The sequence below is a fragment of the Choloepus didactylus genome, chromosome 10 (assembly GCF_015220235.1).
Source record: "Choloepus didactylus isolate mChoDid1 chromosome 10, mChoDid1.pri, whole genome shotgun sequence".
Classification (NCBI taxonomy): Eukaryota; Metazoa; Chordata; class Mammalia; order Pilosa; family Megalonychidae; genus Choloepus; species Choloepus didactylus.
In genome coordinates, this window is record NC_051316.1 from 77572519 (window position 1) to 77597208 (window position 24690).

The 24690-nt window shown below is 35.3% G+C and overlaps 1 protein-coding gene across 7 annotated transcripts in view; it reads right to left on the reverse strand.

Annotated features, from left to right (window-relative positions):
- Positions 1-24690, reverse strand: part of LINGO2 (leucine rich repeat and Ig domain containing 2) — a 1372285-nt gene that overhangs the window by 746020 nt on the left and 601575 nt on the right. The window contains exon 4 of one of the 7 annotated variants that reach the window (XM_037797544.1): positions 18341-18417. The exons of the other annotated variants lie outside the window; for them this stretch is intronic. The gene's annotated coding sequence lies outside the window, so the exon portion shown is untranslated. The remainder of the gene's footprint in view (positions 1-18340; positions 18418-24690) is intronic. 7 annotated transcript variants of the gene reach the window in all.

The window sequence follows — 24690 nt, forward strand, 5'->3', positions numbered from 1 at the left end:
CCATTCACATCTTTTGCAAATGTGGAAATGTACATTTCTGTCATAGTTACTGGTCTTAGATGAAAGCAGACAGAACTGGAAACAAATGCATAGATCTTAGCTGTGTGGACACTGCAATCATCCAGACTGGACAACACACCAGTCTGTCCTCTAGGTCAGAAACAAAGAATACAATTAAGAATCAAACCACCAATTACATGAATAAGTTTTCCAATTTAGTGAAATGTTTGGAGGCTTGTTAACTATACAGGTCTTAAATTTTCTATTGTTTTAAAAAGTTAAAGTTTTAAAATTTCCCTTTCAGAATTGGGTCCAAAGCATTTTTCATCACTTAGCTATAAATAAAAAGGATGCCAGTCCTGGTGTATATTGATTTAAAAAAAAAAAAAAAAAAAAAAAAAAAAACTGTGACAATTTTCCACTTGAGACATCTTCATTTCAATATGTCATTATGTTATGGGAACATGACATATATGAGCCTCCTGTTTTCTGTTTCAGTAGAAAATTAGCCATGGCATGAATATTACGTGGAAAGTAAGTCCTCTTAATTATGAAAGAGATTTAGAGGATTTACTTAATAGCATATCGAAAGTATCCTTTCATATTTCCTTTTAAGACAGAAATAAGAGAATTTAGTTTCACAGTAATAGCAATCAAAAGCCCTGTCTATATTCTCCTTTTCCCACTATTTGATTCTAAAGTATATTTCAAACGAATGATTCCTGAAGTCATTTATAAGCCAGAAGGTGCTCATATAAGTTCACACCAATAAAGTCCCTCTATTCTGACCCTGAAAGGACAAACCAGTTCCTGTTTTCATCTTTACTTTTCTTCATTTCCATAATTATAATTGTACATAGAACTCTGATTACAACAAGGACTTGTAATTTTAATAGGACACATGTATTTCATATTAACTAAGTTTAGCTAAGATTGAAATTCTATTCATCTTTGATTTCCCTTATACTCTTTTAATTTCTTTTTGGGTCATGTTCTTCACAAATGAAAAAAAAAGTATGGTAAAGTCCATTCATTTATGAAAATTTCTCTAGTGACAAAACGAAGATATCACTGAAATTGAAGCTGTTCTCAAATAAAATGGGATGGCCACTGAGTTAATGAGGTTTCTAGAACTGGGAACCTTTTGAGCAGGAGCTGGACATTAGTGGCAATACAATGAGATAGCATTAGAACTCAGGTGTCAGTATCAGATAAAACTGGATTTAAATCCTAGACCATGGTCAGTTGAGAGACCTTGGACAAGTTAGTCATCTCTAAATTGGCAAGGTTAAAACAGAACTCTTGCTCTTCATACCCCTATTCTGGTCCTTGTTTAGTTTTCCCCATGTCAAGTAGAGGGGTACACCACCACACACCCAGTAACCAAGCCAAAAATATAGGAGTTATCCTTGACTCTTTTCTAACCCTCACTGTATATTCAATCAGTAACATCCCCAATATGTCCTCCTCCCTCTCTTTTCACTATTACCACCCCAAACCAAAACCAGCACCATATATTGCCTGTATCATTGCAAGAATTTCCCAACTGCCCCCCACCCACACATAGTTCATTCTATACACAGAATGATCCTTTTAAAATTTAAATCAAATCATTTACTCCCCTGCTTATAATTCTCTAATGACTCCCCATTCCATGTCCAATATTCAAATTCCTTAACCTGTCTTACAAAGCTCTGTATAGTCATACCCTACCTTTATCTTTAATCTCTCTCTATAACACCCCTTACCCATTATGATTCAGCCACACTGGTTCTTTCTGTGCCTGTTTTCACTTTTGTTCTACCTACAACATTCTTCCTCCTTCATGTCCTTCAGATCTCAGCTTAAATGTCATCTTTTCCTTGACTATCCTGAAGGAGACACCAACTTTCTCAAAATCATATAAACCTATTTTAAATATTTCTGTTTTATATACTTCTCTACTTTCTGTACTTAGCACATAACCTGCATTCTTTAAATATTTATTAAATGTAAGAATGAACTTAAGAAAAGCAACTTTGTTAATATAAAATACATATAATTCTACCTACTTGTCAAAGTTGAAATAGAACTTAATGGGACAAGATAAGTAAAATGTTAGCACAATGCTGGAGTAAAGATACCTTCAATAAATGATAGTTAGTGGTGGTGTTTTTGTTAAAATAGGGACTAATAGGCATTTGCAAAGACTTCTAGTTGAACAATATCTCTGCTAACTCCAAGGTTTTATGGTTTTCCATAATGGAGATTATTAAAATATATTACTTTTACGTAAATGGCTGATGAATGAATGAATGAATGAATGACTTACAGTATTTTAAGCTAATCTGGGCCATGCTACTGCTGATTTATCGAAGGGTAAAAGATCTTTACTCCTTTTCTTTAAAACCCAGAGATTCCTAAGGTACCAGACTTGGCTTTTGCATGTATCAGAAGGAAACAAAAAAAGATAAATTAAGGAAGTTTTGTGAAATGAAGAGGCAGGTTGGGAATCAGCGAGATCTAGATTTACACCTGATCTCTGACACTTGCTGACTAGCCTCAGGCAACAACCTAGGGGTGCTGAGCCTCAATTTCCCCATGCCACCACTTCACAGAGTTATTGGAAAAGCTAAACAAGATCTGAAGGTAATTCACCCAGCACGATTTAGCATGTGACTGATGTCCAATTAATGTTACTTTCTTTCCAAGTGTGTCACTGAAAAATAGTCCTGGAATCAGTATTTGGATTTCTCTCCTTGAGTTGGTGTATCAGTGTAGGCTGTTTTCACTTGCTATAATTTCTTTATCCTGTGCTTGGGGGTGCCAATGTGGCCATACAGTCTACTAGACTTTTTTCCTCGTAGGTCCATTTTATTGGTGTTATTCTTGAATCTACAGTCTTTGTAAAAGGTGGCACTTAATTTGAAACCACAAATCCAAAATGAATAATAAAATAAATAACCATTGCTTATAGGGACAAGCTAAGCATAAAAAAAAATTCAAGGTCTTGGTATAGTTTGCTTTCTTGAATAGAAAGTTACTTGTACTTGCAACAAACTGGAAAACAGAATACTTCCTAGAATTCTGAGGAATTTGAACTTGAATAATTGCTATGGTCCATTAAACTTACTCTAAAAACCTTAATATCTTTCTGCATCAGAGGACTGTCCTATGTACAGGCATATAAACATACTATTATAAAACCCAAAGAGCAAATTGCTTTACTCAGCTGCAGAAATGCTCTTGCCACCAGAGAAAGTTTGAGAGTTTTCAACAGCTCTAAATACAGCATTCTCCCAAGTGAGGTAAATGCTCTTTTTGCATTGTTTTCCTCCCAGGTGATTCAAACTGCAAGGTAGATGACAAGGACTCAAATACTGGAAAACAGAGGAAAGCAAACTGTGCCATTTCTGTAAGTTTTAGCTAAAATGTGTTCATCTGAAACACAGTTAAAATAATAGTCCAACAATAATTTGAAAAAGCACTCAGTTTTCCCAGCTACTCCTGTTCAGCATCTGGTTCCATTATCTTCTTTCCTCCTTTTGATTTAAAGCATTTTTATGCTTCAGATCTTCTTGAGCATATCATCTCTCAGATCTAATGCATAAGACACAGGAATTTATATTGAAAATGATGTGCACAACAACACTTAGTTCCTAGAGGGCACCTAAGAGAGCAGCAGCAGTTTGTAAAGGAGCGTCAATCACATTTCAAGGCAGGGATTATCATTTCCTTGAAGGCCTATTACTGGCCAGGGAGAGCCAAGATTTAAGTAATACATACAACAAATTCTAAGCAATTCTTAGTTAAAAATATAAGAGTTATTGGAATGTAAATTACTATAAATTTTTAAAAAGTCATTTGGATATATGAGTCAAAAACTTTAGAATTGTCCAAACTCTTTGGTTCAGTAATTCCAATTCTAGAAGTTTATTCTAAAGAATGCAGGACATTAGACAGAGATCCACATTAAAGAATGCCCCCCCCAAAAAAAGATATTTATTCTATAAAGTATATTTCTAATTATATAACACATACATAAACATATACATGTATGTATGTATGTGTATACATATATATATAAACCTGAATGGGGATATATAAAATGTACATGGAGATTGCTACTGATTATGGAATTATGGGTGGTTTAATTGTTTTAATCAAATTTATCAGGGTATAATTATCATAAAACATGAATGCCTTTTAATAAGTTTGGACAAATATAATCCTGCTATAATCAAGATATAGAATATTTCTAATGCTCCAAAAAGTTCCCTCCTACTTCAGCAGGGAACCATTGATTTGCTTTCTGTCATTATAATTCATTTTGTATTTTCTAGAAATATATATATATACATGTAGTTTTATGTCTGTTTTTTTCACCTAGCACAAGTTTCTGAGATTTATCAACATTGTTGCCTGTATTAGTAATTTGTTCCTTTTTTGGGTTGTTTCTGAAAATTCGGTTTTTGAAAATTATTAAGAAAGCTTATAAGAACATTTATGCAAAAGTATTTGTGTGTGCAAATGTTTTTATTTTTCTTGGGTAAATTCCAATGAGGGTAATTCCTTATAAGTGCTTATTTTATTTTCTGAAAAAAAAAACATACAAACAAAAATTTGCCAACTATTTTTCAAATTGGTGGTTAAATATTGGAGTTCCAGTTGTTACAAAAACTTGCCAATGTTTGGTATTGCGTCTTTAATTTTACTCAGTTTAGTTGTTGTGCAGTGGTATCTCGTGTTTTCAATTGTCATTTTTTGATGACAAATGATGTGTAATGCCTTATTTGTGCCCACTAGCCAGTATTATTTTTTCTTTTATGAAGGGTCTGTTCAAACATTTTAAGATAATTGGGCTGCTTGTCTTCTCATTATTGACTTGCAAGTATTCTTTATATATCCTGGACACAATATTTTATTTTATTTCTTTCAATTTGTGCTTTGAATTTTCATTTTCTTAATGAAGTGTTTTGAAGGGTAGGAATTTCTAATTTTGATGAAAGTCAAAGTATTGATGTGTTTCCTTCATGATTTAGATGTTTGGTATTATGCTTACAAAAATCTTTGACTACCCCAAGGTTGTGAAAATTCTCTCCTATGGTTCATTTTCAGTTAATTTTGGGGTATAGCATAATTAAGGTTTGAGTTTTATTCTTTTATATGGATGTCGAGTTCCAGTGTCATTTGTTGAGAAACTTTCCTTTCGTTATTGAATTAACTTGGCACCTTTGCAATAGTCAATGACCATTATGTGCTATTTATATGACAATACCAAACTGTCTTTTCAGAACTTTTTTCCCTCTGTGTGCTCCAATTTAGATAGTCTCTAACAGTATGTATTCAAGTTCACCGATTGTTTTTCCTACAGTACCTAAACCCATCCAGTAAAACTTTCATTTTAGATATTTTGTTTTCAGCTCTAGAAGTTCTATATAATTCTTTTTTTATATTTTCCATGTATCTCCACATTTTTTCATTTTTTTAAATTATTCAGCACATTTATAGCAGTTGTTTTGAAGTCCTTGTCTACTAATCCCATCATCTTTGTCATTTCTCAATCTGTTTCTATCAACTAATTTTTCTCTTGATCATGGGTCACATTTTTCTGTTTCTTTATATTTCTAGTAATTTTTGTTTGGATGTTTTTGAATTTCTAGGTTTTGCTCTATTTCTTTAAAAAATGTTGAACTTTGTTTTGGCAGGCAATTATTTTTTGTATCAGCTTTATCCTTTCAAGACTTGTATATAGAAGCCTTTACCTGAGTGCTAGTTTAGCCCTTCTAGTAAGGTGAGACATTTCTTTAGTTTCTATAGAATGACCTAGGTATTTACTCTACTGTGGCTGGACAGATCTCTAATATCTTCTAGTCCTGAGCAAGCTCAGGGATCATTCACCTTCAATCTCCCCAATAGATGTTTGCTTGGCCTTGTCAAGTTTCACCATAAACATGCACAGTTTGGTTTCCAGTAACAGATTCAAGGGGACTCCTAAGCAGATTTTTGGAGCTCTTTCTCTGCTCTACAAATTCCACCTGTCTCAGCCTCACTGCACTCCAAGATTGTCTTCTCAACTAAGCAATACTCTGCTTATGTTCCCTGTCCCTGCAGTATAATAAGGAAAATGCCTCCAGGCAGAAAGCCAGGGTGATTACAGGTGTCACCAAATTTATTTCCTTTCTCTCTTGAATCACAGACCTGTACTGCCTATTGCCCAATTTCTAAAATCAAATGTTTCACGTATTTTTCCTAGTTTTATGGTGGGATAAGGTAGGAAAGACAAGCCCAGTTTGAGTTACACCAACCTGGCCAGAAGTGGGAGTCCCTAATTATATTTTACATATGAACATAAAATAATTTTATAATTAAAAATATACATTTAAAAACATTGGTGGTGATGGTAACACAACATTGGGAATGTAATTAAGAGCACTGAGTTATGTATTTGAATGTGGTTAAAGGGGAAATTTTAGGTTGTATATATGTTACTAGAATAAAAAAAAAACATAGGACTGAATAACACAAACATATCCCTAATGTAAGCTATGGACTATAATTAATAGTTAAATTATGATAATATTCTTTCATCAATTGTAACAAAGATACCACGCTAATGAAAGGTGTTAGAATGGGGGTATATATCAACTCTGTATTTTATGTATGATTTTTATTTTTACCTATGATTCCTTTTTATATTTAAAAAAAAAAAAAAACAGAAACAAAACAACCAAACAAAAAAACATTGGTCATTCTGCATCTTGACCCAAAATGAAGATGGCACTATGAGCTAATTTGATGCAAAATATCAAAAATATGTGGTTTCCCTCCAAATTTTATACAATTCTATTAGGAAAAAAGAAAAAAAAATACATAAATATTCTTTCTGGAATGGTTAGAATCATTGCAATCTTTCTCTTCCTATCTCAATAATGCCATCATACATGGCTATAGTACTCGTTTTTATTTGTGGAGTTATGAAAAATACAGGCTGGGTATCCAAGCAGAAAAAGATTGTTGTCTTCAGAGTCAAATCCCCAGTGTAGAGAGGCATCGTCTCACAACCATGCAGCAGGTTTCAGTACAATTCATAGCTACTGACATTTTATAGAAAAGAAGATCCAAGCTTAACAAGCATAGAAAAAGAAACACATTTCCTTCCTTTTGTAGAAAGATGCATACAATATATCTTTGAAGACAGGTTTGAGATTATCACCATGTTCTTCTATGGGTAAATATGGGAGTTCAGTTTCTGAGTCTGTGGCAGAGTTTGCAGGTAATAAATTCACATAACTGTTAAAAAAAAATGCTACTTGTTTAGGAAAAAAAAAAACAAACAAACACAACATTGGCAGTGTGTATTTCACTTCTGTATACTCTTGTGTGCTGATTTACAGAGATGGTTTCTCCAGGACCTTCTACTTTGCAAACTCACATTCCCTGTCCTGTTGTCTAGCTAATCCTCCAAGGGTTTGGGGGAAGTGGGGGCAAAACACACATATTCATTTGAAGTACGAACTATGTTTAATGCCAGGAGGATGACGAATAAATGCTGCGGGGCTCAATGTTATCTACCTTATCCCCTTGGTACCCAATCTTCTGATTTCTGCCTTCATAAACTCAGTCAATATTTTATTTTTGCACAATGAAATTCATCTCAACAAAATTAGTTCCTGCAATTAGCTTCCTCAGCAACGATGCATAAGCAGTAATGTGGCGATTTTGTACTAGTAGCTGAAAATGTGGTATCAGCTAATACCACTTTTCAATGGTGCTAGTGTGCAGATCCTTAACTAGCTCATCAAGTTAGCAGATAAATCTGAAGATTCTCAGAAGCCCAAATAGATTTACCACTTGTAAAAGCATAGGTTCACGACCTTATTTTATACAGTAAGTGGCATTTATTGAACATCTGCTATGCGGGAGGCATTGCGCTAATGTTTTGTGTACAGTTTGTCATACTGAGACAGGAACCTTTCAAGCAGTCAAAAAAATGAAGGCAGTAGGATACTGAAAGAGGTCAGCATAAACTAACTCGGGGTGGGAGAGGTCGAGGAGCCCGGAGCTAGGCAGGCAGAGAAGAAGATGGGATGGTACATGGTCCCTGATCAAACTCCAATCAATTCTGAAGCCACCGTGGGAAGCTATGGCAGCTATCTGACAGCTTACAGGCTATAGATAATCCATTATAAATGGCACTGAAGATTTGACCTTATAATTGTGTAAGTTTGTATCTACACAATTATAAGGTCAAATCTTCAGACAAACAGACCTTGTTTCCTGTTCTCTCTTTTCTCTTGCTCTCATCATCCTACCAAGAACTTAATCTTTGTTCAGCTAAAATATCTGTTCTGCTCTTAGGAGAAAGTAGGGGATTTCTCTTGTCACTACATAAAGGTTGGTGCATACTAGTGTCTAAATTTTGAACCTTTTTAAAAATAGTATTTCCACTGAAAAGCAAACAATTAATAAAAAATAAGAAATCAATTCAGTGCCGTTCATCAAGCACAGAACATATATCTAAGCCATGCAGTTTGCTGGTAGGAACATAACAATAAATAAAATGCAGATTGTGTCCTCAGGATGATTCCAATTTGGCAAACAGTAGCAGTAGAATGTAATATAAAACTATAAGGAAAAATATGAGTAAAGATATATAAATAGGGTTCAGAAAAAAAAAGTAAAAATATGAAAATCTTCCTGGTTGTGAATTTGGAAACTCTTCAGAATTGCATTTGAAATGAGCCTTAAAGTGAACATAGTAAATTAACTAGTGGAGCACATGAAAGAAAGCATATCATATGCAGAGAATGACATATTCTACCAACTTAAGAATGTTTCTAAGACTTCAATATTCAAATACATGCATCACCAGTCACAAGTGTTCCAAATTTAAACTTTAGGTTTTAACTCTATGCTGATTGGTTCATCTTTTTTTTTTTTTTTTCTAAATTATCAATCCTTCTAATTAGTCCCATTTATTTTAACTTGGCAAACGCAATCAACCAATTTATCAGACTGAGAATAATTTCATTGTTTGTCATTTTCAAGTCTTTTTTCAGAGTGTTCTGAGCACAAGATTCTATATTGCATTTATGGAAATGGCATATATAATACAACTACAGCTTTTGAACCTGGAAAATTCCAGCAAATACACTAATCTATCAAATTGTCAACCCTCATTTTGCTAGTATACCATCATATATGATGAGGTTTCTAATGCACTCAAAACCAACCCTGAACCACTACCTTACAGCTAATAATGCAAGTGAAGTTTGCGAAGGTATTTGAAAGGCATTTGTTAATCACTTGGCTGTGATCACCAAAAATTCACTTAAAAACATCACATTTAGATCTATAAATAATAAGTGTGTGCAGACCACTTCTAGTAATCCTAAAAACCTAAAGAGTCTCTACTCATAGAACCTTAGTGCACATGAAGGATAAAAAAAAAATCCCTTCATAAGGAAGGTAAAATATTTATCCCCTTTAAAATGAATTACTCTTTTTGATATTATACTTCCATTAGGTAAGATGTTACCATTGGGGAAAACCAGGTGGAAGGTACGGGGACCTCTCTGTATTGTTTTTGCAATGTTCTGTGAATCTATAATTATTTCAAAACATAAAGTTTCTTTTTTCTTTTTTTTTTTAATGGCTTACTGAACCTCCAAGGAGCAATACTAAATTTAACTGAAGAAAAGACATTGTGTTTAAAGAAAGAAAAGAAAAACCAGTGTTCTTTTCCCTTCACCTTTTCCTCTATAAAAAATAGTAAGCAGGATCCAGTTGTGATGGGAGACAGAAAACTGATTCCTTTCATTCCCTGCGGTTGAGTATATTATCTGAACTGCTTACTGCACATCCCAAGGGAGAGTTATTTCTCGCTAGTTTTATTCCGTTGGCAGCACCGTAAGAACACTGCTTACTTTTCTCCCTCACAAGAGAGCTCTGGCTATTCTCTGAAGAGCCTACCCTCAACAGCAAGGGCAAAGCCACTGGCAAAGGCTAGGCTTACAGCCAGATTGCAGGGCTGGATGGAAAAACAATGTCATTTCCTAAAACCAGAGAAGCCAATTCTACAACCTTAGAGCTCTTCATTTCTTGCTTCAAAATCCCAGGGTCTATCATGCTCAATGATAGACCTCGCTAACATACCTCCAGGAAAGTAGCGGCTCAAATCTTATTTACAACTGAAAAAAGCAATTATGCCAGTATTGCATAATGGTTCTTATCTCTTGATTCTCATCTGCAGCTAGGGATGAAGGAGACACTGGAATTAGCAGACACTTTGGAGCACTTAGCAAATGTGGCAGTTTTGTAGCAATGCTCTTTCAAGCTGGCCTTCTCGACCTCTTTTTTCTGAGTGTTTTTGGGGGTTATATCAACCTTAGGTGATTAAGAACTAATTATCAATGTATGTCATCATTCTAAAAAATATATAACCATTTGGTACTAGGCTTTGCTAAATGAGGAAAAAACTACAAGATATCAAAAGTGGCACAGGATTTGTCCATACTTTTACCTCATCTCCTTTGTGACCAAGGAATTCAATTACTGCCTGGGATGCCACCCCAGGTGAAAGTGGGACTGAGAGGGAAATACCCTGCTTTCTCCCTTCTTTCTATTCTCTAATTACTTGTTGGTATCTCCCATTTGCTCATCCCAGTTGCAATTAATAAATAGATGCTTTGATGAATAAATAATGCACACTTGCCAAAGAGATTACATTAATATACACCATTCCATAATTATTGCACTTTTTAAGTTACAGAGGAGTCATAGTTCACCTTGTGTCTGAAAACTCCAAATAAGGAAGTGGAAAGAAAGAAGCACAATAAAATGCAAGTCACAGACCAAAACTGCAAATAGCATATCAAATACCTCATCTTCTCCTAGTAGCATAGTTTTCAAGCTTTGGAACCCATTGAAGCCACAATTTTCTATGGATACAATTAAGAAATGAAAAAAAAAAAAAAGATAAAAACCAAGACCTGTATACCTGCAATCCTCCAAACAGATTTTATTTCTACATCCCTGTGCTTCAATCGTGCAGTTTTTATGTGTATGTATGTGTGTGTTTATGTGCGTTTTCTTGTCATCATATAGCCATTCTATTCCTTGTTTTCCTTCTGGCAATTACTTTCAGTACATCCAAACACTAGGCATTTCTTTGTTACTGCCTTAGCTGGGTTTCTCAAATTCCAAGAAATCTTATTCAATTTCAGTTGGTTGTTTAGAAACCTATGAGTGCACACACACACAATGTATATACATTTGCATACACATGCCTATGTGTGTGCATATATATCATATATATGATTTTTTTTTTAATTGTGGAAAATACTAATGCTGTCTTCAGAAAAACACAGAAAAAATAACACATAGACATTATATCACACTCAGAATATAATACATTCAGAATAGATGTGCTTACATTTTACATTAAGGTCATAGTGACACCGTTTAAAACCCTTTTTCAATATGCTATAAAGGATGTTCCATTATATGAGAAACAGGACCATTAAAAAAGGGATTTATGAAAAACTCCATCTAGTATTTTCATTTTCTAGCTATTTGAATCCATTACTAGTTGAAATAGGCTATTGGAGAATGCTATTTTACAAATAAATGGGAAATGAAGAAGCAATATTTATAATTTATTCAACACCTACTATGTGCCTTTTTTTCCCCTTATGGAGTGCCCACATTTATTTTGACAGGTTGAATAATGAGACTAAAATCATAAAACTACTGAAATACAGGTTATTTTCTTTTCTTTTGGAGTAATATGGTGGCCGAGATACCAGGAATTATCTTATAAATTATGAATCCAACATCCTCATTTTACTATTAAGAAAACTGAGGACAAAATAAAGTTACAGACATAATCTTTATGTGCTCTATGCTATTGTCTTTAATTATTCATAATTCATAATTTCTGTTTCCAAACTTCCTTTCACACATACAGATACATTTTATCTCTTTAGGACTTGCCTCCTATCATTAAGACTTTTATTCAATTCCTGCCCTTGATGTAAACTGATTCTGAGATCAGCAAACATTTACTGAGTACCTACCGCCTACCACAATATGCCCGGAACTGTTCTAGGACATGGAGATTCATTGGTGGTCCAAATGTAGCCCTTCAGAACACCATAAATAAAGAAAATATGAGATCTATCTATCTATTTATCTATATACATATATGTGTACATACAGCACACATACACACATATAATCACAAGACACTATGATGATTGCTGTTTATAGGAAATATGGAGCACTGAATAGATACAGGAGAGGGAAATATCTTATTCTTGAGAGTAAGTGCTTGAAACTTTATTAAAGAGGTAGAAAGCTGATATTTTATTGTTTGAGTAGTCCTTAAGTAGGAAAGACAAACATAGTCACATAAGGTGCTGTCTCCCCAAGGCCCACCTTTTACCCCTGACAGACCTCTCAAGTGGATTACAACACAATTTTGGGCTTCATTCAGACTTAACTTCCTGATCCTTCTTGAGGCATTTCTCTAGGCTGCTAACATAAACTGGAGGTACCTCATGAAATGGCACCTCTGAGTCCCAGGGATTAATCCCCTCAACAAACATGTGTTAGACAAGTACTATGCACCAAGCATTATACCAGCTGTTGAAAATAAAAGATAATACAGAGTCTGTACATTTCTAGATATCATAGTCTTGTTAAATAGATGTGTTGTCCAATCATAGTGCAGTGTGGCAAATAGAAGACAACATGCAGTGATGCAGGAGAGAGTAAAGGAAAGGGTTATATTTAGCAAAGGGAGAAGGTGTCATAGAAAGACTGATGTGTAAGTGGTGTCTTAAAGGATGAATGAGAGATAAGCAAGCAGACAAGAAGATAAAAGAGCAAAAGCACATACAATGTATTGTCTAGATTTAGTCACTCGGCAAATTCAAGGGACCCTTAGGTATTTAGCATGGGAGGAGACTGGCCTGTGTTGAGGCAGGAAAGAACAATAGGGACTCAGTCATCTCACACAAACACAAACACACATTCTGTGTTCAGGGAAACTGCAACTGTTGGCTTGTGTGGAGGCAGCAAGAGAGTTCCTGGGCTCTGCCTGCTTGGTCTCATTCTATCCAGACCTGAGGGTAAATATGAAGATGGCCATAGAATGAGCAGAAAAAGCAGGCTTAGGAAGGGGCAATAAAAACTGCCTTCATTCAAAGAATCTATTCTTACGCCAAAAAGTGAAACAGATGTGCATGTACTAGGCCGTTAGGTATACAGGATTTGCTGAATGAGTCTCTACAAAATAAAGCCAAACTAATGCATTCCCACATTCTAGGAAGCAATGATTTGAGATCTAAGGTGATTTGAAACAGCAGCACTCAACCCAGATTTAAACAATTTATGTGCTCTCAAGTAACATGCATACTTAAAAAAGAAAGCTATCCACTTTAAAACCCTGAGATATTAGAGATGGTCCCATCCACTCCTTCTCCTGCATGTGGGCCACAAGGCTATGAGGCTTCTACCAACAATAAGCTAACACATTTTTCCTGTTGACTTAACCTAATATTTAATATAAGAATGAAATTTTTCAACAGTGTAGTGCTAAGAAAGCAGATATTACCAAATCCTGGGACAACATTGGGTGCTCATGAATATCTCTTCAGTGAATGCATGGCTGATTCTATCTAATTCAAATTGTGATTTTTTTTTTTTTGGGGGGGGGGGGGGTAAAAAGCACACCCTCCAGAAAGAGGGCATACTTTCAGTTACTATTATTAGATCTTACCTTAGTATGATTAAGTTACTTAGCCTTTCTTAAATCATTGTTTGATAAAGAGAGACCAAGAGCTCTGGATAAGAATAAGGAGGTACCATTAAAGGAGAGAATTTTTTTTAAACAGAACAGATGTTGTACATCTATTTAATGATGATTTACATTCATGCTTGGTTTCATTATAGATACTGTGAACGGCTTAAGATATGAAGCACAAGCCATGTTTATTCACTATATACAAATACAATTTTTTTCTCTCATTCCCTCCTACAAATAAAAGAATCAATTTTCTCCTTGGAATCACCCTTCCCCCTTCAAAGTCAACATACTTTGGATGGCGTTCATCCTTTCTTCCCTGCTGTAGGAGCAAATATGAAACCTGTGATTAGCCAGTCAGTGTTTTCCATCCTTTTGCCCCAATAATGGATTTGGGGTCTATGATGCAAGACAAGATAAGGAGCTATATGAATTCTTGGATTCTGATTAAAATTATTAGGAAAGAGAAAGTAAAACCTGAGGATATACCCTGGAGGTGCTGATGAGCCACCCAAAGGGAGAGTACATCTCAAAATGGAGCCAGCACTAGAAAAACGAAGCGAAATAGACAGTAAGAAACAATTTCTCAATGCCATGTTTGATAATTTAGATTTATCCACCACTGACTTTTCAGTTCTATGACTAACACATGGAATTTTCTCTTTTTTTGTGTGTGTCTGGTAGATTATCTGTTATTTATAACCAAAAGAGTCCTTCAACTATAGTAACTGTAATAAAATACAAAATGTAATGATTAAAATTAGAAAAGTAAAATGGTACATAAGCATTAAGGGAGTAAAATTATACTCTTGTGAGATTAGGGATGTGTCCTGGACTATGGCATTTAAGATATATATGGATAACATCATGATGGGGATAGGGAATTTAACCTAAGTTAGAGGATTTGGTGAAATTAAAGGCACTAGGATGGAAGGGTACAGAGGGATTTCTGAGAACTGGGTAGAATCTGGAAGACAAATAATATTTTAGGTGCAGCATTTTTGAAGGAAAAACAGGAGATGGGAAATAGGAACATGGAAATTAAAGCAAGAATCCCTCAAGAACTTGTGTTCAAATTATGAAATACACAAGCCTTGGCTATAAGAACCTTAGTTTGGATTCAAAGTAACATATGTTAAAGTGCAAAATATTCTGGAAAAAAAAATCTAATCTGTAGTGACAAAAGTAACAGAAACACAGGTAAGGCACAAAATATATTGTCTGTAATGCCATCCCATTCAGATAGTTAGTTTTCAAAGAGATTTCAGAGGCTTTATACAAGAATCTTCTGGCACTTTCTCTGCACTGAAATTATATTAAATTAGAGGTACCTCAGAGCCTGTATCACTCAGATCACTTTCTAAATAAAACTGGCCCCAAAAAGTCCCTTCAGAGAGAAAAGCTGCCACATGCCCCAATTTCCCATTGCTTTAGCTGATTATACAAGAAACAGACCTCTAAATAGTAGAGCCAATACATGAGAGGCTAACTGACCTTTACTTCTAGCCTATGGACCTTTGCCTGATAGGAAAATCTAACTGTGGAAATCTGACCTGGCTTTACATATTTTTAAAATGGTGGAAGTTTTTCAGCTATTATTAGAAGTAAAAATAAAAGATACCATGAAATAGTCTCAGGGCACAAAAGTTCACAGGGAGTCGAAATCACAGTCATGGGCAAGAGAAAGTTCTGCATAAGGAGTCAAACCCAGATGGTAGTGGAAAGAAAGAAAGCAAATGTGGTTTTTAGCAGAATTATATTAATAGTGAAGCAGGAGTGTAAAGATCCATGTTTTCTGGCTAGGCTGCAGAAGTCTGGAGGGCAGCAGCATCCCAGAATGACCCTTTCATCGCCATTCTTGGCAGGTCTAGTCCTTGATAGCTCCCATGAAATCCGTTCTCCCTTATGTTTTACTTGTTTCTTTACAATAACTTCCACTTTGTTGAACTACCTGGAGTAGAACTTTTTTCTTTACATTTAAACAAGTTTTAATATGCAAACACATTTATTCAGACATGTCTTCAATAAGCTGCATAGTTCATTATGAAAATGAGAAAAATGTTTTACTTGTAGAAGAAGTGTGTGTCTTTAGGAAACTCCACATTTCAATAAAATATATTATGCTAAATTTTTAATTCTGAGGAAAACTGGAACTTCAGAATTGTGTTGGGTATGTTTCATGTCAACTATTGACCATTTTCACCACTGCACTTAATCTCACCTAGATTCACTCCTGCTGGGTTTAACCTCAAGTTTCTAGAACCAAGGATGGCAATGATAGCATATAACAACAACAAATCAAAGAAAATTGACTTTGAAGCAAGCATACCAGTTACTTTTAAGGACCTTTGAGTAAGTTATTTAGTTGGTGATTAAAGCAGACAGCTTTTAATATATACATAAATTGTGATTGGACTTGAGTGATTTCTCCTACAATCTCACAGTATAGTAAAAATCTATCATAATTCTGTGATCACAAAATGAACTGTAGAATGGGAACCTCAGATGTGATTAAAGGAGACAGGGTTGGGGCCCAGAGATATGGAAAGAGTCCATGACTCCATATGTGTATGATGGTGTAGAATTTACTTATCTGGCATATCTACGCCTGGTTATCTTTAAATCATATATAATAGCTATTGCAATTAGCAGAGCTTAAAACCATTTAAAAGCATTGCTGAATTTGTGGTAGATTTTGTGTCCTGAAGTGCTTTCCCAAGCAAAAGTTACTGAAAGTCATAATATGTATGTATTATGAATGAACTGATGAAAGATAATTGGTCCTGAGAGGGCACATTTGACATTTCAAAGGCTTCCTGATATTTAAAAAGGAATAATCATTCCTATATGATATAAAATATAATGGACTTATTAAAAAGTCTAAGGTTTTAAATTATAAACAAATTTGAAGGTGGCATACATTTATAACAAATGTTAAATAAGCTTAGGGAATGTCTGTTAGCTTGTTAAAAACCCTGGGTACCAATCTTGCCAACAAAATATCATGCCTATAATCCCTTATCAGATGGTTCCAAACTGTATCTGCTGGGTTGATAGTTTCTTTAATTCAGCATTTTTTCAGCCATTGTAGGTTAATTGATGGAAGAGAAAGGGACTAAGTTACAATTCCTGCAGTGGGAATTGGACACAACCCAGTGCTTCTCATATCTATGTAGAGCTCACAGTGATCAACCATAATGGATTATGAATAAGTCAATCATATAAACTATGATTAATTCGTCATTTAAATTAGGATGAAGAAAACACTGTGAGTCACCTTTATCCCATGGTCACAATCATGGCATGTAAAAATAGCAGATTTTCTGTGAAGTAATCAATGAAATAATTAAATTCCTATATTATTTATTCCCACTGCTATATGTTAAGAAGCACATCAAACCATAAATTGTCCTTTTCAGAATAAAATTTGAACAAATTTCAATCATATTTGAAGCATTACAATTTCTGGACCTACTAAGAGTAACAAATCCATAGGCAAAAAGGTTCCCTGTTATTTTGCTGCAACTAATATTATAGCTATCCAATAGTTCAAAGAAAGGGAGAAGATGTTATACAATCCATCTTTAGAGACCAAAGAGAGGATCACTCGAAGGCAAACCAATAGAGAGATAACATCAGGTGATGTTTTGCCAGGACAACATAAGGCAAGGGAGCTGCAGGGTACGGATATATACTAAGTCATACTGAGTCCAATGTGAGTTGGACATGGATAGCCTCATCTAGTGAAAACAATGCCTTATATCAGACCATAATCAAGCTCTCAGTAAAGAGTGTGGCATAGGGTAGACAGCCAAAGCAAACTCAAATTGGCTTCAGGAGTGCAGAATAAAGCCGTGCTCCAGGTCTCATTAAGTAACTGTCTCAGAGGCCGTGAACACATTGGTTAGAGTGCCAAGCTTTTGTGTCAGACAAAACTGAGTTGAACACTGAGCCTCTCATTTTCTGAGTTTAGTAACCTTGGCTATTTATCTTAATTTATCTGATCTTCAGTTTATTAATTTTAAAATGAATTTAATAACAGATATTACATTCAATTTCTGTCATGATCAAATAAGAAACTGTAGATAAATACCTGGTAATATTTGACTGACTCATAGTGGGTCCTTCATAAATGACCACTTTTATTTTTGCCAGGACAATCTCCATGAACTCCTAGAGAAGCACTCTAGCATAACAAGGTTATATAATTTCCCCAAAGTGAGAGGTCCATGGAAATATCTGCATCTCCAACTACACTATACAGAAGTAGGCATCTCTGCCATTTATTGATGAAAATCTCTTTTGAGGTTAGACAAATCAAGCTAAGATGCTGGGACGGTTGTTCCCAGAGCATGGATCTCACTGTGAAAGCTCCTTGGAAGACTGGGAATCTGGAATGTCATATAACCAAGTTGAGATTTGTACAATAAAAGCTTCAAGAACTTAGAGAGCTAGGCTAATCAAGAAAGTGGAAGAAAACAATGGTTCTCACATCAGCAAAAGCAACCTTTAATTAATTTTGATACTAACCTATTCAAATGTGATACATACCCACAGAAAGGATCAGAGAGAAGAGTAAAGTTGATTCGTGAGATCTAGGGAAGCTCTCTTTTGTCAAGCATCCAGTACTGTTCAAGGGAGAAAGATACAGGGTTTAGAGGGCTTGATGAGTCCAGTTCTTTATTGTATACCAGGAATAATTTCTCATGAATACTACATATTCCTTTTTATATATACCATGAAAGTAGGATTGTGAGAGACCAATTAGTTTCCTATGTAGCTTCTTACTAGGAGAAAATAGTTAGTTTGCTCTTGACAACATATTTAAGAATTCAAATCACTGGAAAGAATCCTCATTCATTAATTAGTATTTCTGGTTTATGTACCAGCCCAATGTGAGTTTAGTAATTATAAGTTAATCCCCCTAAAGCACTGAGATCACACAATCTCTGTTTTTGGAAAGCTAAGTGTCACAATTCTAGAATGTGGTGACTCAAGTGAGAGAGGCCCTGCCTAGATTATATTCAGCATCCCTTTGTTACAATCCCCAGACTGAAACAAAAGACCCCACGTACACCCTTGTCTCTACTACAGCCTACGCTGCTGCTGCTGCTGCTGCTTCTGTCTGTTGTTGACAACCTACAATATGCAAATATCGTGCATACTCAGTCTTCTAGTACCACTCAAAAATGATACATAGAGATATATTTTGGGAAGACTTGGTTGTCATATGATTTATCAAACTTAAAATATTAGAGATGGGTTCTAAACACCTCTACTCCCATAATAACATGTCGTTACTACTCTAACTCTTAGGATAAAATGCATTATGTTTATTCCCCACTGTGTAAAATAATATATCATTTCATTTACCTATCCCTACCTTTTCTGAGCTTCAATGAGTACACTGTCATCTAATATTAGATGAATTTTTTGAGAGACTGACATAATTAGTGTCTAGGATTTAGAACTGTTTCCTGCCTCTGGACATGGCTTTATAAATAATACTTTGTAACATACTCTATTCCCTACAAACTCCCTATAGTAGAAAATTATATATTTTATTCCTAAATTTGTAGTTCAATATATTTATTATAAAGAATGTGGAAAGTTATACCATCATTACAAAGAAAACTATACAGATTTACTAAAATCCCGTGTTAGTCTCTTGGTAGGCTGCATTTATGTAAAGGTTACCTTGACCTTCAGGAATTCAAAAATAACTAGCCTTTCAAGATTATGTGTGCTTCTCCTTACATCATCATAAACCAAGTTTTCCACAGAATTAGGTATTATGCCACATATTAATTTGACATATTCTACATTTAACTTTTATTATTACTTTGGTCCCGGTGTCTGATTCTATTGATAATAATTCTGATGAAGTTATTTCTTTTTTTCTGTTTACTGCTTATATAACTTGTGGTTAATCAACCATAGCAGAGTATTTAAATAAATAATGATGTAGAAACGTACTCTAAACAAAGGACTGTACAAGAGTGAATATGCAAATATGAAATGTCTGAGCACAAGAAAAGACAAAGTGAAAATTATCATGGGTTATTTGTAAAGCACAAAATGATACTTGGAAAATTCCACTATAGAATGGCAGCAACTTCTAATTCTCAAACATAAAGATGGACAGACTAGATTCTATGAGAAGGCAAAGAAACTTCTCCTAAGTTCAAACTGAATGATGACTTGTAGAAAATACAATACATAGTCCATTCAAATTTACTACCTCTATGATTGCCCCAGATCTTCTATGAGAGAGTATAGATTTTTCCAAAGATAATTATTTTGACTCTAAATTTATTTACGTGAATAAAATTTAAAACCATACCCTTCATATTGCCTGCTCGTCTCATTTCTCTAAGTGTCTTAATTTGCCAGGGCTACTGACAAATAACTCAAAACGGGTTCGCGTAAGTAACAAGAATTTATTGTCTCACAGTTTTGGAGGCTAGAAGTCCAAAATCAAGGTCTCAAATAGGTCACGTCTCTTTCAAAGTCTATAGCATACTGGAGCTGTGTTCTAGTTTGCTAATGCTTCTGGAATGCAAAACACCCAAGATGGATTGGCTTTTATAAAAGAGTTTTATATGGTTACACAGTTACAGTCTTAAGGCCATCAGGTGTCCAAGGTAACACATCAACAATCAGGTACCTTCACTGGAGGATGGCCAATAGTGTCCGGAAAACCTCTGTTGCTGGGAAGGCACATGGCTGGTGTCTGCTCCAGAGTTCTGGTTTCAAAATGGCTTTCTCCCAGGATGTTCCTCTCTAGGCTTCAGCTTCACTCCAGAATGCCACTCTCAGTTGCTCTTGGGGCATTTGTCCTCTCTTAGCTTCTCCAGAGCAAAAGTCGTCTTTCAAAAGCCATCTCCAAAATGACTCTGTAAGCTGAAGCTCCTCTCAGTTCCAGTGGGTTCTTAGAAGTGTCCCTCTTGGCTGTAGCTCCTCTTCAAGATGTCACTTTCAGCTGCAGCTGCACTGAGTTCCTTCTGTTTGTCAGCCCATTTATATGGCTCCACTGATCAAGGCCCACCATGAATGGGTGGGACCACGCCTCTATGGGAATATTTCATCAGAGTTATCACCCACAGTTGGGTGGGGTACATCTCCATGGAAACACTCAAAGAATTACAATCTAATTAACACTGATAACATCTGCCCACACAAGATTACATCAAAGATAATGGCGTTTGGGGGACACAATATATTCAAACTGGCACAAGCTGGATTGCCACAATCCTTGGAGCTCTTTGGCTTATATTTCTATCTCTGTCACATGGTGATCTGACTCTGTGGTCTCTTTTTATGACTTTCTTGACTGACTGCATTCAAATTTTCTTTGCTTGTAAGGATTCCCTTATATGGATTAAGGCCCCCTGACTCAAAGTGGACTCTTCATCTAATGCACAGTAAGACCTGAACATTTCTTTATAGGGGGCATAATTCAATTCTCCACACTAAGAAATGATCAGTGCATCTTCACAAGGCAGACACCATCTAAGGAGCAGTTATCAAACATTTAATGTGGTCCAGGAAATCCAGTGAGCCTACTGAAAATCTGGAACATACTCCTAGCCCATGGACCAGACTCCTCTAAAGGTAATTTGTAACTATGCTCTAAAATGCAAAGTTTTTTGACTTTAATTTTCATATGCAATCATGTTTTAACAAATTAAAATGAAAGCAATTGTCCTCGCTCACATTTAGTAGAAAGATTATGTACCCTAAATCTTTTATCCTTATTCCAATGATATCTACTCCTAAGATCATTCTTCAGTTGAAAACTTAAAAAACAAAAACAAACAAACAAAAAAACACATGCAAGCAAAAGTCTGCATGTGTGTGTGTATACAAGTTGCTTATAAAGAATCTACCAAAATTTATCTTCTTTTGGCAGAATGCCACTAGATCAACGGCTCCCAACTTTCATATCATGGCCTATGTAGAAATTAATATTTGTAAGGCACACTGGGGTAAAGAGACAAGGCTGCTGGTGGCCAGAGGCAACCAGCTTTGGAGCTTTGCCCAACCACTCTGAGGGTTGAGGGAGTCAATATTTTGACGTACTTGATCCTCCACAGCATACCAACTCAAAAATCTGGGCCTTAAAACTGTTAGATACAGTACAAGTTATGGCCCTAAACTTTTTCAACTTCTGTCTGCTTCTCCTGCTAAAGCAAATAACATACTAGTTGAGGCCCAATAAATAAGATTTTTATGCTAAAAAGCACACCCACAGAAAAGGAGGATCATCTAAGAAGGAGTTGCAACATAGCATCCCAACATTAAGATGATAGTTACAGAACTAATGGCAGCAGTAATAAGATTAGAGGTAGTAGCCCTTGTAACAGCTCAAAAATGTTGCTTCCATTTCAAATTTATTATTTTATTGATTCTTCTCAATGCTAAAGTGTAGACAGTAAACAAAGGAAGAAACTGAGCTTAGAGATGTTAAATAACTTACTATAAATAACTCATCCAGAAAGTGGCAAACCTTGAAATCCAGTTTGCTCCAACCTAACCATTATGTTTTTCTGCTGCCTCATAACAGTTTGAAACACTTTTGTTTCCTTGTTTTTAGGGGGAAAAAATATATGCATAAGTTAAAAATCCTAAATCATATGGCACCATTGAAATAATAAAAAAATAAACAAATTTAAATTATCTTTTGGTTTTCTCCTATTCTGCCTCAATTTTAAATAGGAAGCAGTTAAGAAATTGCAAAAGCTGTAAACTAATCTGCAGGTTGGGAATGGGAGGGAGAAGAAAATTGATGATGGGGGAGAAACAGTCCAAGATTGGGATATATTGCAAAATGTGGGGGAAATAAAACAGTAACATATAATCTAAACCCAAAGGTCAAAGGAAGAGTGTGTAAGAATTGGGCAGCCCTTGCTTTGACAAGGGTACAGTGTCTTATCTCTACATCTCTTCAGTAGGGAAGCTGGGCAACATGGGTAGCCTGAGCCCCATTGAGTGGAACACTGATGGGTAGAGTGGTTGAAGTGAATTTATTGGAAAAATTCTCACCAGGTAGACAATTGTATTAAAGGTTACTTGGAGTGACTTTGATAGATAGTCCATAGAGAGGAAATAATGAAAAAAAAAAGAAAGAAAATTGGACTCTTGGAGTTGTATTGTAATACGAAATCAAATGATAGAAAAAGGCCCTTAAATTTTGTAAAAGAAGTTTTACTAAAAAATAATATACTAATAGAACGAAATAGAACAAATAAACAAAATAGAACAAATAAAAATCATTCTAAATTGCCATGCCTCTCAAAGATTCTGTAGCCCATGAGCTATTGTTCCCTTCCTCATCAGAGAGGGTGCATTTGGTTGCTCATTAACCTGTCATTCAGTGAGCTGAACTACAATATTTATGTTTCATTTGAGAATTTAATCCTCCAAATTCTCAAATGCTGGTTCCATGGCACTGCAGCTTGAATATTCCCTCTTTTCATCCTCCAATAGTTGTGAATTTACCCCAGGGCTGAATCAAATCCACCCCATAGACAAAACACATTTGAAGAACATAGCTGTTCACCAAGAATTCTGCAAATTCTCTGGGCTTCTGTTGTGACTCTGAGGCCCTGGTTTCTGCTAAAATGTCTATATAACTAGCATTTCCCCTTCCCTGACTATTCTCTTCTCTGTGCTTATTCCTACTCAATGAATACCTTCTGTATGTCCTCAAAGGCACACCATCTGGCAAATATATACAATTAATAAATAGCAATTATATTTTCCCTACACATGGTGGTGATGGTATTATTCTTTGACTACTCTAAATAGTAATCATTTGGGGTAAACAAATGATAGTTTTTTGTTATGTTTGATTTTGTGTTTTTTTTGTTTCAGCCTACCAGCCCATTTTAAAGGATCTCCTAACATGGAACATATTTGAAAATCATGAGTTAGAACAGAACAGTGCTACTCTGACTTGGTTCTTTAACTGCTTTTCCACAATGTCTTGAAGAGTCACCGGTGGACACAGCTTGCTCATGCAAAGTATATTGTTATATTGTTATACTCCTCTTAGAGAAGAGCAGGGAACTTTCAGATAAAGAAATAGATGCAGAAATTGATTCAGCCAGAGTACCATGATTAGTAAACAGCAGAACAAGATTACCCATTAGCTTCTCCATGCTATATCCATTGCCGTATGTGACCTCTCTGGGAACCACCTGATTGCAAGTTGGCACCATCAACAAAAACAAGAACAGAAGAAGCCGGTAACTGTGTTTTCTGTGAAAGCAACCACTATGATAATTCACCAGAGCTCTGAGAGGCCTTGATCCAACTTGTCAAGTTCCAACCAACACCCCCCGACTCAAAATTGTACTTGAGAAGGGATCTGAGGCCAGTGATAATTTCCATAAACATATTAGTATACTATTTTTTAGTAAAACTTCTATTACAAAATTTAAGGGCCTTTTTCTATCATTTGATTTTTGTATTCTAAAACTTCTAAAGGGTCCCTTTTCCATCATCTTCAGAGCAAATTTATACATTGCACATATATAATGATCTCCAAATCTATATATCTGGATTCATCCATTTCCATACAGCTGAATTCATTCAGTTCTCCAGTCTCTCCAACCCCTGATAATTCACTACCCCCATTCAATATCCAGCATTTTCTAGTCTATACTCTCTACTCACAGAGTATTCTTTAACTTCTTTATTTATTTGTTTTAAAATCCAGCCTTCCAAGGCTACCTGATCCATGCACATTTACTTAGCCGTCACTTGACTTTATTTTTTAATTTTAAAACTTTACTGAAATATCAAGAACTTTGCTTCTAAAATACTATTTTATCCTCTCTTGGATGGTAATACCTTTCCCTACTAATTTATAATAACAGTGACATGCTATATCTTTG